This window comes from Cherax quadricarinatus, chromosome 8, assembly GCF_038502225.1.
Source record: "Cherax quadricarinatus isolate ZL_2023a chromosome 8, ASM3850222v1, whole genome shotgun sequence".
Classification (NCBI taxonomy): domain Eukaryota; kingdom Metazoa; phylum Arthropoda; class Malacostraca; order Decapoda; family Parastacidae; genus Cherax; species Cherax quadricarinatus.
This window is the reverse complement of record NC_091299.1, coordinates 8,738,509-8,753,491: the sequence shown is the minus strand read 5'-3', so window position 1 is coordinate 8,753,491 and position 14,983 is coordinate 8,738,509. Positions and strand designations below refer to the sequence as shown.

Below are 14,983 nucleotides of genomic sequence, written 5' to 3'. Positions count from 1 at the left end.
TCAGTATGTTGTTATGGCAGTGTGCAGATTTGCGACTACGCCTTCAAATATTTTCCACGCTTATATTATCATCTCTTTCTTTCTATCTCTCTTATTTGCACAGGGTTTTACAAGTTAGGTCAAGCTTCCTAACTTTATTTACAAACTTAGATCTGGTACGTTCATCAGCTCATTTGAAAGCCTTTTTATTGTTAAGAAACGCGAAGATACGGGACAGGATGAAGTTAGAGCCATCTGTGGGTCAGTGATTTCATTTGTTCAGCTGACTTTATTTCGTTGATATTATTTTGCGGTACAAAGATGTTCCAGACTCGAATCATCCTAAAAATAAATGATCTCAGATGAAGTGATGTTCTAGAGAAGGTTACAGTCAGAGTGAAGCTGTCGTCGGTGTAGAGCCAAGTGTGGTACTTTGACATTACTGGTCTTGTACAGAATAGTAAGGCCACCCACATTCCTCCGGTGTTGAAGGCTCGGCTGAAATGACAGATCTATCCAGGGTGGGTCCAGGCGAGAGATGAGTCCTCTTGCTCTGTTCTTTATTCCGTCAAGAAGTCGCAGATGACACGGAGGGCAGACAATCCAAGAAAATGGAGCATACTTAAGGTGTGACCATACGTGTGCCTCGTACAGAATCTTGCAACCTCAACTGTCGAGCAGAAGCGAGATACATCGAAATGCTGTAAGCTTCCTGGCTGCCTTGTTTGCAAGATTTACAACGTGGTTCTTCATGGTCAACTTGGAGTCAAATTTCACTCCAAGGATATCAACTTCCTGGACATCAACCAGGATCTTTCTCTCTCTCTCTCCCTCTTTCTCCCACTCCAGTTAGTACATATTTACGATTTTGAAGTGTTCCAGTAATTTAAAGGTTCACTGGCTCTATGCGGGCCGTAAATAATCACTATATCTGTTCCAGCTCAGATGTTTCCCCAGCCCTGAACGGGGCCGTCAACACTGAACAATACTCTAAAAGAAAGAGCACAAGTGATTTGAATAGTGATACAATTGACATTATTTTCCTTGTCATTTTCCTGGCTGTCGTGATATTTGCCTTATCATTGTGTTCTTTGAAAGAAAGGTCAGTCAGGTCTTTCATGTGTTCCTATCGTTCTATTTGACGATTCTCTTGAGTGTTGTTTAGTGTTCCTTTTGAGTTCTTCATTCTTTCCATACCTAAGCAGCTGGAACTTATCATCACTGAACGTCATGTTGTTCTCCACTGGAAAACACTGCTTATGTCTTCCTACATTTTTTCCAATGTGCATACTGGTACTTTGGGACACCCTTAATTAACGCCGTGGATTAGGAACGAGGACCAGTCTACCTGGAAGGTATTCCGGGGATCAACGCCCCCGCGGCTCGGTCCACGACCAGGCCTCCCGGTGTATCAGGGCCTGATCAACCAGACTGCTACTGCTGGCTGCACGTAGTCCAACGTACAAACCACAGCCCGGCTGATCTGGCACTGACTTTACGTATCTGTCTATGGGTTGTCTCTTGAAGACAACCAGGGGTCTATTGGTAATTCCTCATATGGCTGGTGGGAGGCTGTTAAACAGTCTTGGGCCCTGGACACTTATTGTGTTTTCTCTTAGGGTACCAATGGCGCCCCTACTTTTCACTGGGGGTATATTGCATCGACTGCCAAATCTTCTGCTTTCGTAGGGAGTGATTTCTGTGTGCAGATTAGAGACCAGTCCCTCCAGGATCTTCCAGGTGTAGATTATGATGTATCTCTTTTGCCTGCACTCCAGTGAGTACCAGACAAATGCTCTGAAGCGTTCCAAGTAGTTAGGTTGTTGGATGGAACTTATACATGCAGTAAAGGTTCCCTGTGCATTCTCTAGATCTGCAATTTCACCTGCCTTGAAGGGAGATGTTAATGTACAGCAGTATTCCAGCCAAGAGAGAACAAATTATTTAAAAAGGATCATCACTGGCTTGGCATCTCTTGTTTTGAATGTTCTCATTATCCATCCTATTATTTTCCTCGCAGATGTGATAATGGCATTGTTGTGATACTTGAAGGCGAGATCCTCAGATACTACTACCCCCAGGTCCTTCATATTACTTTTCGGCTCAATTGTGTGATTACTGTTTGTAGTATTCTCAGTTCTAGTTATTATTTCCTCCAGTTTTCCATAACGGAGTAGTTGGAATTTATCTTCATTGAACATCATATTGTTCTCCGTTGCCCACTGGAAAACTTGGTTTATATCTTCTTGGAGATTTGTTGTGTCCGTGTCCTCAATAGATGATACTCTCGTGCAGATCCTAGTATTGCCTGTAAAGGATGATACGATGCTATGGTTTACATCTCTGTCTATGTCTGAATGAAGATGAGGAACAAGATAGGGGCGAATACTGTGCGTTGTGGTACAGAGCTCTTCACTATGGCAGCGTCCGATTTAATTCTGTTTACCACTACTCTTTGTGTTCGATTGGCTAGAAAGTTGAAGATCCATCTGCCCACTTTGCCAGTTATCACTTTAGCACGCATTTTGTGTGCTATTACGCCATGATTGCATTTGTCAAAGGCTTTTGCAAAATCTGTGTATACTACATAAGCATTCTTTTTGTTTTCCAGTGTATCCAAGAGCATCTCATAGTGGTCCAGTAATTGCGAGAGGCAGGAGCGACCTGCTCTGAACCTATGTTGCCCTGGATTGTGCAACTGTTGGGAGTCCAAGTGGTTTGTAATCCTACTTCTTAGAACTCTTTCAAAGATTTTTAGGATGTGGGACGTTAAAGCTATTGGTCTATAGTTCTTAGCTACTGCTTTGCTGCCACCTTTATGGAGTGGGGCTATATCTGTTGTTTTTAGTGACTGGAATCTCACCTATGTCTATGCTCCTTCTCCATAGCATACTTAGAGCCAGCGAGAGGGGTTGCTTGCAGTCTTTAATGTATACAGAGTTCCACGAGTCTGGGCCTGGGATCGACACCATGCCTAACCCTTCTAGGGTAGGGTAGGTGCCTGAGCCCGAGCCTTTAGCTCATAAGACTGTCATTCCCATTTGCCCCCTTGGGGCGGGGCTGGCAGACCAGAGAGGCCTAGCTTGTGGCTAGGCCTGGGGACAGTTGGTCGCAAAGATGAGGAGGTACTTGTGCCTCCTCCCATGGGAGACTTAGGTCTCAGACACTCCCTAAAGAGGGAGCCAAGGCCGGGCCACCACTTGGAAAAGGCCCGGGCCGGGAGAATACCGGCGAATCTTTAATAATAATAAACTGGGCCTGGGACTGAGTGCATGGGCATGTCGTCAATGGCTTTCTCAAAGTCTAGTGGAGTTAGAGTTGTGTCAGAAATTTGGCATACACCGACAGGGTTTTGAGGTTCATTCATGAAAAAATTATTGGACTGTCTATCTTTAGACTGATTAGTGGTTCGCTAAACAGTCATATTGAGATTTCAGTATCTCACTCATTTCTTTGTTGTCATCTGTATAAGATCCGTCTTGTCTGAGCAGAGGCCCGATGTGGTTTATTTTTCCTTGTTTTTGGCATATGAAAAGAAATATTTTGAATTTCTTTCAAGTTTACTAATCGTTTTTAGCTCCTCTTGTCTCTCCTGGATCCTGTATGAGTCCTATTACTTGAGCTCAATATTTTCCACTTCCCTGTTTAGCGCTTCCTTCCGTATATCAGATATTCTAGCATTCTTGAGGAGCTCAGTGATTCTTTGCGTTCTTCTGTATAGAGAGCGTCTTTCTCTCTCTCCAGTTTACTTCTCTTCTTTTTTCTTAGGGGAATATGCCTGAACATACTTCAGCTACCAGGAAGTTGATCTTTTCAAGGAACAGGTTAGGGTTCACGTTATTTAAGATATCTTCCCAACATGTTTCATTTAGGACATAGTTTACCTGGTCCCAGTTGAAGTTCTTGTTGTAAAAGTTGAATTTGGTGAAGGTGCCCTCATAGTTGTATGTATTTTGTTGATCAGGACTCCTGTGCATGCAAGTCTGTACTTCAGTTAGGCTGTGATCAGAAATAGTTTTTTTTTTTTATAGGGTTATGTTTCTTGCCAGGTCCTCATTATTTGTGAAAATAAGGTCAAGTATGTTCTCCAGTCTTGTTGGCTCCACTATCTGCTGACTTAGGGTGTGTTTATTACAGAAATTCAGCAGCTCCTGTGTGTGTGACTTTTCATCTGAGCTGCCTCCAGGGATTATTTCTGCTACGACATTATTTGCTATATTCTTCCATTTTGTATGTCTTAGATTGAAGTCATCAAGCAGCAAGACGTTTGGGGATGTGGCTGGAAGGTTTTCCAGACATGAGTCAATTTTCAGAAGCTGTTTCTTGAACTGTTGGGAAGCTGCATCTGGTGTCTTATATACAAGCACAATGACTAAGTTCTGGTTCTCGATGTTTATTGTCAGAACCAACTACATCGTTTGTGGTGTTCAGTATCTCTTTGACATACAGGCCAACCCCCTTACCCCTTGTTGCCTGTTCTTTCTGTCGCATCTGAAAAGGTTGTATCCAGGTATCCATATTTCACTGTCAAAGTAATCTTTTGCGTGGGTCTCTGTGAAGGCTGCAAACATTGCTTTTGACTCCCCTAGAAGTCCACTAATGAAAGGTATTTTGTTGTTTGTGGATGGCTTAAGGCCCTGTATATTAGCAAATATAAATGAGGTTGTGTTGCATGTTTGTTGAGGGGATTTTATTGTTGGCATCAGTAGTTGTGAGTCTGGAGGTGCCAATGGCTGTGCCTCCAGTCCAACAAGGCTCCAAGGTGGTGGACTATTTTGGTTATTTCTTTCCATTTTCTCTCTTCGTTTCCTGCCACTAAAAAATCACGTGGAGTGGAGTTGTCATAACTACTGTAACTATTATGATTTGTTATACGGGGTGTGTGCCTCCTGGTCCCTTTTAGGTGGTATGTGGGGCAGTTGGTGTTGTAACATTGTTATTTTTAAGGACTGTGCTTCTTGTCCTGGATTCTGTACATTACAATTACCTTCTGTGCCACTGATAGAGTTTTGCTCTCTCTCTCTCTCTCTCTCTCTCTCTCTCTATATATATATATATATATATATATATATATATATATATATAGGTTTGTATATATATATATATATATATGTATATAATATATATATAATATATATATATATATATATATATATATATATATATATATATATATATATATATATATATATATATATATATGAGAATGGATGAGAGAATAAGCAATCTTGATGCCCATGATACTCTGTATCTCCTCACAAGGTGCCTTACTATTCCAAGACTCACTTACTTCTTGAGGTGTGCACCCTCTTTTGACAACCCAACACTTGACGAATATGACGCACACCTGAGGTCAACCCTTAAGAAGGCACTGAACCTGTCACTAGAGGATCAGCAATGGGATCAGGCAACCCTCCCAGTACGACTGGGAGGTATAGGGGTGCGCAAAGCAACGCATGTTGCTTTGCCTGCTTTTCTGTCTTCGTGTTTGGCTTCCAGTGCATTAGTCAATAAGATTGTTCCCGAACGCTTGAGAGACATGGTAGGAGCTCAAGACCCCAGGTTTACTGAAGCAGCGATTCGGTGGGACACCCTTACAGATTCCTCCAGTAGGCCAGCTCCTCCCAAAGAACACAAACAGTCCCACTGGGACAAACCGATCATGGAAAAAATCGCCAACACAATGCTCTCCAACGCCTCAGGAAAGGACAAAGCTCATCTCCTGGCAGTGAAGGCACCACACTCAGGAGATTTCCTGTTTGCTGTTCCCAATTCCTCCTTGGGCACTCGACTAGACCCACAGGCCATTCGGATTGGTGTTGCTCTTCGCCTAGCCGCCCCCATCCTCACCAAACATAGGTGTATTTGCGGCAGGGCGACAGCTGATCAATTCGGACTTCATGGTCTCGTGTGTCACACAGCAGAAGGGAAGTATGCCAGGCATGAGGAGGTCAATGACATCATAAAGAGAAGCCTCGCCACAGCCCGTTGCCCAGCTCAACGGGAACCCCAAGTGCAGAGGTCTGACGGAAGTCTAAAGCGTCGTGATGGAGGCACTATGCTACCTTGGAAGGATGGAAAGCAGATTGCCTGGGACTACACATGTGCCGCCACATTGGCAGACACCTACTTGCCATACTCCGTAGTGGAAGGGGGTGGAGCTGCCAGCCACAGGGAGACTCAGAAGATCCGCAAATATGAAGACCTTCCCCCTTGCTATAACTTCATTCCAATAGGGTCGGAGACCCTTGGAGCATGGGGCAAGTGTGCTCTAAAGTTCCTCAAAGAGCTAGGTGAAAAGCTCATCATAGAAACCAAGGACCACAGGGCGACCAGCTTCCTCTTTCAGAGACTCAGTGTTGCGATCCAGAGAGGAAATGCCTGCAGCATTCTGGGCATGCGGCCCACCGCCGGGGAGCTGGACGAAGTATTCGAGATGTAGCTCTGAGTTACCTATGTTGTTTTACTTTGTATCATATTTTTGTGAATGTTTTGTCAATGTATTTTGTCTTTAAATAAAATATATATACATAATAAAGGGGGTGGTAGGAGAAAATTCTCAAACAGCTTCAGGGAGAACCTTGAGTTTTCCCTGAAGCAAGCTTATTCTTTTCTCTGAGGATGAGGGTCCCTATAACAGTTCTAGAGGTGGTGCCTCCCTATATATATATATACATATATATATATATATATATATATATATATATATATATATATATATATATATATATATATATATATATATATACATATATATACATATATATAATATATATATATATAATATATATATATATATATATATATATATATATATATATATATATATATATATATATATATGCACTCAATATTAGATCTATGTTTCCTCTCTTTAATCAGTATTTCCATTTGTTTTAGGGAAAAATCTGGAAGTCCATGGTTTGGTCCCTTAGCCTGGCTGGCTGCGAGAGTAGCGCGTCCGTGTCATGATTAGCGGACGGAGGATCGAGCCTCCACTACTCCCTGCGCTAAAACACCCACACGGGTTTAGCGCTTTACAAAATACAACAAGAGAAGTGAGTGCGTGTGCGACTCTCCGCCTCCTACCCACTTACTGACAGAACAGACACTGCAGGTGCAAGGTGACGTAGCCAACCATGGTGGATCGAACCCTGGACATTATGGCTGAGTTTACATGACGCCCTAGTTAGCATTTTTGTTTTTTAAAAGGCAGAGGAGAAAACTAGCAATACTCGACTCAGTGCATCCTTAAAAGCTGATGATTAGGGACAATATCCCACAGACAATTATGAACCGAACGTTCTGAGCACTGAGCAGCAGGTTCCCCACCCTCACAGCCTCTACTTCTGCATTTCCTACAACAGATATGCAAATGAGACTGCACCAGATAATTGGTCATTTAGGATGACAAATGGAGAGGGTGGCAGTCAGGCGCGCTCCCCAGAGCTGCTACCACGCTGTGTAGCGCCCACCGTATTCAACGAAATACATACGTTGCTGAAATATATATTGCATATAAGTGTATGGGACCAGCAACAGCAAAGGGATAAATGAATACCAAGCAAGAGAATCAGTGCGGTGGTGCTAGCAATTGATGAGGAGGAAGGTGAGAAGTAGGGGAGAAGAAAGGAAGAGAGAACGAAGCGGACTGAAGGAAAGTCAGGAGGTGGAGGAAGGAGGGGAGGGAATAGAAAGTGGATGATTGCGAGTGTGTGTACTAGGTGTTAGTCGCTGCCTCCGGCGCTCACACACACTGCCTTAATAATTAATGTTATGGTTGGTTTATACAGAGAGGTGGAGGGTCACTTGTGCTAACATGGCGAAGAAAACACATCTTACACAGCAAGTTTTTACTGAGGTGACGTTTCACTCTGTGTACAGCAAGAACTCATTTAAGTCCTTTCTAAAATTTTCTCTTATACCTTCAAAGATTGGGTCCACCTCTGTTGTAAATTGTGGGACCCATAGTCTCGGAGAAGTTGATAAAAAGGCTTCAAGGAAGAATATTTGGATTTCTTCCTGAAGCCGTTTGAATATTCCACTTTCCCTGCCACCCCATCTTTTCATTCTTTTTTACCAATAGGTATATTTTATTACATAATATGGTACAGAAGATATAAGAGATACAGTGTTGATATAAAGATGGCATATACAGTACATGAGATGTGAGAGATACATGTCTAGTACATATTGTTACATGTTTGTCACTGATTATAATGAGAAAAATCTCATCCAACTCCTCAGAGCTGGGGCGCGTGCCTAAAATACAGCAGGCATTACCCCCCTGAACAGCAGCGCTGACTCACTGGAATCCCTAGTTACCCTGATGAGTCTTTTGCCTAGCTCCTTAAGGAACTTAGATGCACTCGTTCCCCATGAGCCAAGGGTATCTGAGCCTATGGAAACAAACATATAATGATGGCAAGTTCTCCATATTTTCTAGACTTTTGGGACTCCCTGAAGCTGGCAGCTGCCCCTCCTTCCTCCCTGGTGTATTGGAGATAGGTATCAGCCAAGGTAGATGCACATGTGTAGTCCCACACCACCTGCTTGCCGCCTGTCTAGGTTTAAAGGGTGATACCATCTGGCTGCTTCTGGCTGCCATTAGATCTGCATACTTGGGGTGGCTCCCTTACTGCTGGGCATCCGGCTGTTGTGAGGGTCCTCACAAAAGCCGAATACAAAGGAGAACGGTGAAGGACAGGAGTTTGAGGTAATAAGTCCCTCAGCATTGAGACGATGTGGTCAGTCCATCAATCTTGAAAAGAATACAGCATATGTGTATATGTAATAAAATATACCTATTGGTAAAAAAGAATGAAAAGATGGGGTGGTAGGGGAAGTGGAATATTCAAATGGCTTCAGGAAGAAATCCAATTATTCTTCCTTGAAGCGTTTTTAGCCACTTCTCCGAGGCTATGGGTCCCATAATTTACACCAGAGGTGGACCCCCCTATATATATATATATATATATATATATATATATATATATATATATATATATATATATATATATATATATATATATATATATATATATATCAATGAAATCACAAAACAAGTGATACTTTGTTCATTATTAGGTAGAATAATGAAGCCGTCAACACCGAGCAATATTCCAAATGAGCAGAGGCGTTCTAAAGCATCGCTACTGGTACTATTTCCCTTGTTTTTAAAGTTCTCATTATCCACTCCGTCATTTTCCTGGCTGTCGTGACAGTGTTCTTAATGTGTCAGTTGACATAATTACTCTAAGGTTTCTCACTTGTTGCTTTCGTTGTATACGGTGTTCATTTTGAGATGTTTTAATTATTTCCACACCTAAGCAGCTGGAACTTATCACCACTGAACGTCATGTTGTTCTCCACTGCCCACTGGAAAACACTAACTATATCATCCTTCAGTTTTCCGATGTCTTCTTTCCAGATGATTTTCACATTTAGTTTAGTGTCATCTACAAATTATAATATAAAACTATGACAGGTGTTTTTATCTATGTTATAAGGATAATAAACAGCAGAGGTGCCAGGACAGTGCCTTGAGGTACTGAGCTTTTTACCTCGCTGATGTTGGATTTTGCTGTTTGCTACTTCTCTTCCGTTTTATGGGTTAGAAACCTGAAAATCCATCTGCCTACCTTCCCCGTAATGCCTATGACCTTCATTTTGTGTGCAATAACTCCGTGTTCGCATTTATTAAACATATTTGCAAAAAACTGTATACATCATATCTGTGTTTTAGTTTTCTTCTAATGTTTCCAAAATTGTGTCACAGTGGTCCAGCTTCTGTGACAGACATGATCGTTCCGTTCTAAAATCATGCCGGTTTGGAATATGCAGATTGTGCTGTACCAAGAAGGTTGTAGTTTGACATCTCATTACTCTTTCGAAGATTTTTATGATGTGGGATGTTAGGACTACTGGTCTGTAATTTTTGGCTAGTGCTTTGTAACCTCCCTTATGCAAAAGAGCTATATCTACACTGTCTGAACTTGCCACAGTGATTCAACACCTTGGATCTGCCCTAATACCTTCTGACTGCCTTTTCTAATTCACTTCAACTCTTCAACGTTAATAATTACCTGTATTAAAAGCTTAGGCCGCACTCTGTTCTGTTTGCGTCTTTAAAACTACCTAAAGTGACGAATCAGACACACATGTAACATCTGGGTATGTATACTTGTAAATATAGATTAATAAACACATTAGATGCCCAGATGTTGCACATGTGTGTGTTTAATTCATCGTCTTCCCGGTACTGTATACCACTTATACACCACCTGAAGTGGCCAGGTTAATTAATCTTTCTTAACTCTCTTTCTCCGTCTACCCATTACTTCTTTTGTCTTCAGTGCTTTATTCTACCCCGGTCCTTCCTCTCACCATAACTGACATCGCTCATTGAAGACTCAACAACAACTGGATGCGTAGCCGTAATTGTCACAGTAAACTGTTCAACATAAATTACCATAATGTTACATACTGCACTTAAAATTAATGTTGGAGCCTCACCTGTCCACATTAAGCTGGTATACACCTGTCCACATTAAGCTGGTATACACCTGTCCACATTAAGCTGGTATACACCTGTCCACATTAAGCTGGTATACACCTGTCCACATTGAGCTGGTATACACCTGTCCACATTAAGCTGGTATACACCTGTCCACATTGAGCTGGTATACACCTGTCCACACTGAGCTGGTATACACCTGTCCACATTAAGCTGGTATACACCTGTCCACATTAAGTTGGTATACACCTGTCCACATTAAGCTCGTATACACCTGTCCACATTAAGTTGGTATACACCTGTCCACATTAAGCTGGTATACACCTGTCCACATTAAGCTGGTATACACCTGTCCACATCCACATTAAGCTGGTATACACCTGTCCACATTAAGCTGGTATACACCTGTCCACATTAAGCTGGTATACACCTGTCCACATCCACATTAAGCTGGTATACACCTGTCCACATTAAGCTGGTATACACCTGTCCACATTAAGCTGGTATACACCTGTCCACATCCACATTAAGCTGGTATACACCTGTCCACATTAAGCTGGTATACACCTGTCCACATTAAGCTGGTATACACCTGTCCACATCCACATTAAGCTGGTATACACCTGTCCACATTAAGCTGGTATACACCTGTCCACATTAAGCTGGTATACACCTGTCCACATTCAGCTGTATACACCTGTCCACATTAAGCTGGTATACACCTGTCCACATTGAGCTGGTATACACCTGTCCACACTGAGCTGGTATACACCTGTCCACATTAAGCTGGTATACACCTGTCCACATTAAGTTGGTATACACCTGTCCACATTAAGCTAGTATACACCTGTCCACATTAAGTTGGTATACACCTGTCCACATTAAGCTGGTATACACCTGTCCACATTAAGCTGGTATACACCTGTCCACATCCACATTAAGCTGGTATACACCTGTCCACATTAAGCTGGTATACACCTGTCCACATTAAGCTGGTATATACCTGTCCACATCCACATTAAGCTGGTATACACCTGTCCACATTAAGCTGGTATACACCTGTCCACATTAAGCTGGTATACACCTGTCCACATCCACATTAAGCTGGTATACACCTGTCCACATTAAGCTGGTATACACCTGTCCACATTAAGCTGGTATACACCTGTCCACATTCAGCTGTATACACCTGTCCACATTAAGCTGGTATACACCTGTCCACATTAAGCTGGTATACACCTGTCCACATTAAGCTGGTATACACCTGTCCACATTAAGCTGGTATACACCTGTCCACATTAAGCTGTATACACCTGTCCACATTAAGCTGGTATACACCTGTCCACATTAAGCTGGTATACACCTGTCCACATTAAGCTGGTATACACCTGTCCACATTAAGCTGGTATACACCTGTCCACATTAAGCTGGTATACACCTGTCCACATCCACATTAAGCTGGTATACACCTGTCCACATTAAGCTGGTATACACCTGTCCACATTAAGCTGGTATACACCTGTCCACATTCAGCTGTATACACCTGTCCACATTAAGCTGGTATACACCTGTCCACATTAAGCTGGTATACACCTGTCCACATTAAGCTGGTATACACCTGTCCACATTAAGCTGGTATACACCTGTCCACATCCACATTAAGCTGGTATACACCTGTCCACATTAAGCTGGTATACACCTGTCCACATTAAGCTGGTATACACCTGTCCACATTCAGCTGTATACACCTGTCCACATTAAGCTGGTATACACCTGTCCACATTAAGCTGGTATACACCTGTCCACATTAAGCTGTATACACCTGTCCACATTAAGCTGTATACACCTGTCCACATTAAGCTGGTATACACCTGTCCACATTAAGCTGTATACACCTGTCCACATTAAGCTGGTATACACCTGTCCACATTAAGCTAGTATACACCTGTCCACATTAAGCTGGTATACACCTGTCCACATTAAGCTGGTATACACCTGTCCACATTAAGCTGGTATACACCTGTCCACATTAAGCTGGTATACACCTGTCCACATTAAGCTGGTATACACCTGTCCACATTAAGCTGGTATACACCTGTCCACATTAAGCTGGTATACACCTGTCCACATCCACATTAAGCTGGTATACACCTGTCCACATTAAGCTGGTATACACCTGTCCACATTAAGCTGGTATACACCTGTCCACATTAAGCTAGTATACACCTGTCCACATTAAGCTGGCACCTGTCCACATTAAGCTAGTATACACCTGTCCACATTAAGCTGGTATACACCTGTCCACATTAAGCTGGTATACACCTGTCCACATTAAGCTGGTATACACCTGTCCACATTAAGATGGTATACACCTGTCCACATTAAGCTGGTATACACCTGTCCACATTAAGCTGGTATACACCTGTCCACATTAAGCTAGTATACACCTGTCCACATTAAACTGGTATGCACCTGTCCACATTAAGCTGGTATACACCTGTCCACATTAAGCTAGTATACACCTGTCCACATTAAACTGGTATGCACCTGTCCACATTAAGCTGGTATACACCTGTCCACATTAATCTGGTATACACCTGTCCACATTAAGCTGGTATACACCTGTCCACATTAATCTGGTATACACCTGTCCACATTAAGCTGGTATACACCTGTCCACATTAAGCTGGCACACACCTACCCACATAACTAGTTAGTTTGCCAGGTATAAAACAATACTAGATCTAGTTAGTGCAACATATATACACCAACAGTCACGAATATTTTAATTAAATTTCATTTAGGAATTAAAACTTAAGCGTAAAACACACTGGTAAACACACATGCTGTGGTGTACACACCATGGTGTGTACACCATGGTGTGTACACCATGGTGTGTACACCATGGTGTGTGCACCATGGTATGTACACCAGCAAGAAACACCAATAAAACACGAAAGCAAAAGTTCATGCAAGATTTTTTTTTTACATGCAGTGAAACAGGTTTAATAATTCACCTTCTGCAGGTTTAACAAAGATCCAGAGTAAAGGTTTAACGTAGCAAGCACGGACAAACACAGGTACCTTTTGGAAGTTGTTTGTTGGAGACACCAGCAAGCACAAGTACGAAGACTTAAAATGAAACTCAAAATCAGAATCACGCAAGTTCGTGAGAGGAAGACCGACACGAATGTAAGACCAAGTCAATAATTCAATTATAAAAGTTTCCAATTAGATATATTGTCAAGGTCCTGAGAAACCTGCATCAACAACACACAGTAGATAGTAGTGAAACTTACATCTCTATGATGTATTGCTGCTACTACTACTACTACTACTACTACTACTACTATTACTGCTGCTTCTGCTGCTACTAATACTACTACTACTAACCCTACCAGTGATACAATCCTCTGTGTTCTGTGTGCTCAGTTACTTGTATTCTGTGTACTCAGTTACTTGTGTTCTGTGTACTCTGTTACTTGTGTTCTGTGTACTCAGTTACTTGCATTCTGTGCACTCTGTTACTTGTGTTCTGTGTACTCAGTTACTTGTGTTGTCATGAAAATTTAACCAAAATACTCTACTACCACTACTGACTCTGTGTACTCTACTACTACTACTACTACCACTACTGCTGCTACTACTACCACTACTGCTGCTACTACTACCACTACTGCTGCTACTACTACCACTACTGCTGCTACTACTACCACTACTGCTGCTACTACTACCACTACTGCTGCTACTACTACCACTACTGCTGCTACTACTACTACCACTACTGCTGCTACTACTACCACTACTGCTGCTACTACTATACTACTACTTCTACTGCTACTATTATTACTACTACTAACCCTACCAGTGATACAATCCTCTGTGTTCTGTGTGCTCAGTTACTTGTATTCTGTGTACTCAGTTACTTGTGTTCTGTGTCGAGTCTTGGCTTCAGGTCTCACATTTATATTACGTGTTCTCACTAATTCAAACTCAGTGAGTTGTGCTTATTGGGGTTGAGTCTCAGCTCCTGGCTTCATTGTTAAATCTGCTTCAACCACCATTCCAGAGACTTTTGGCCTGTTGCACATAATCGGAACTGTGAATTGCGTACACAAACACACACACACACAGGGAGGCTGCTGTGAGCCCGGGCGAGTGAGCAGTAAACAACACTGTTGGAACCATTAGCAGGTAGATTTGATCGCGTTCACTCTATGATTCTCCACAGTCGATTTCCTTATTAACATCACATTCGTTGAGGGTGTTAAACTACTAGGTTGTCCAACTGCCGAGTCTCAACTCACTCCTGTGGTTTCCTAAACGTTCCTGGTGGCATATTGGCACCTTGTGGATCTGTTGTTGGAATTATGACAGTCTAACAGATAATAGATACACAACAGATTGTACATCTATTTATTGTTGACTCTCTCACAGTTTGTGGCAACGGTGACCAGTATATCTGTGACCGGTATCTGTGACCGGTAT

At 42.2% G+C, this 14,983-nt stretch overlaps 1 protein-coding gene across 5 annotated transcripts in view; it reads right to left on the bottom strand.

Moving 5' to 3' along the window:
* The window catches only part of CdGAPr (GTPase-activating protein CdGAPr), a 1,516,021-nt gene that overhangs the window by 930,159 nt on the left and 570,879 nt on the right, over positions 1 to 14,983 (bottom strand). The window lies entirely within an intron of this gene.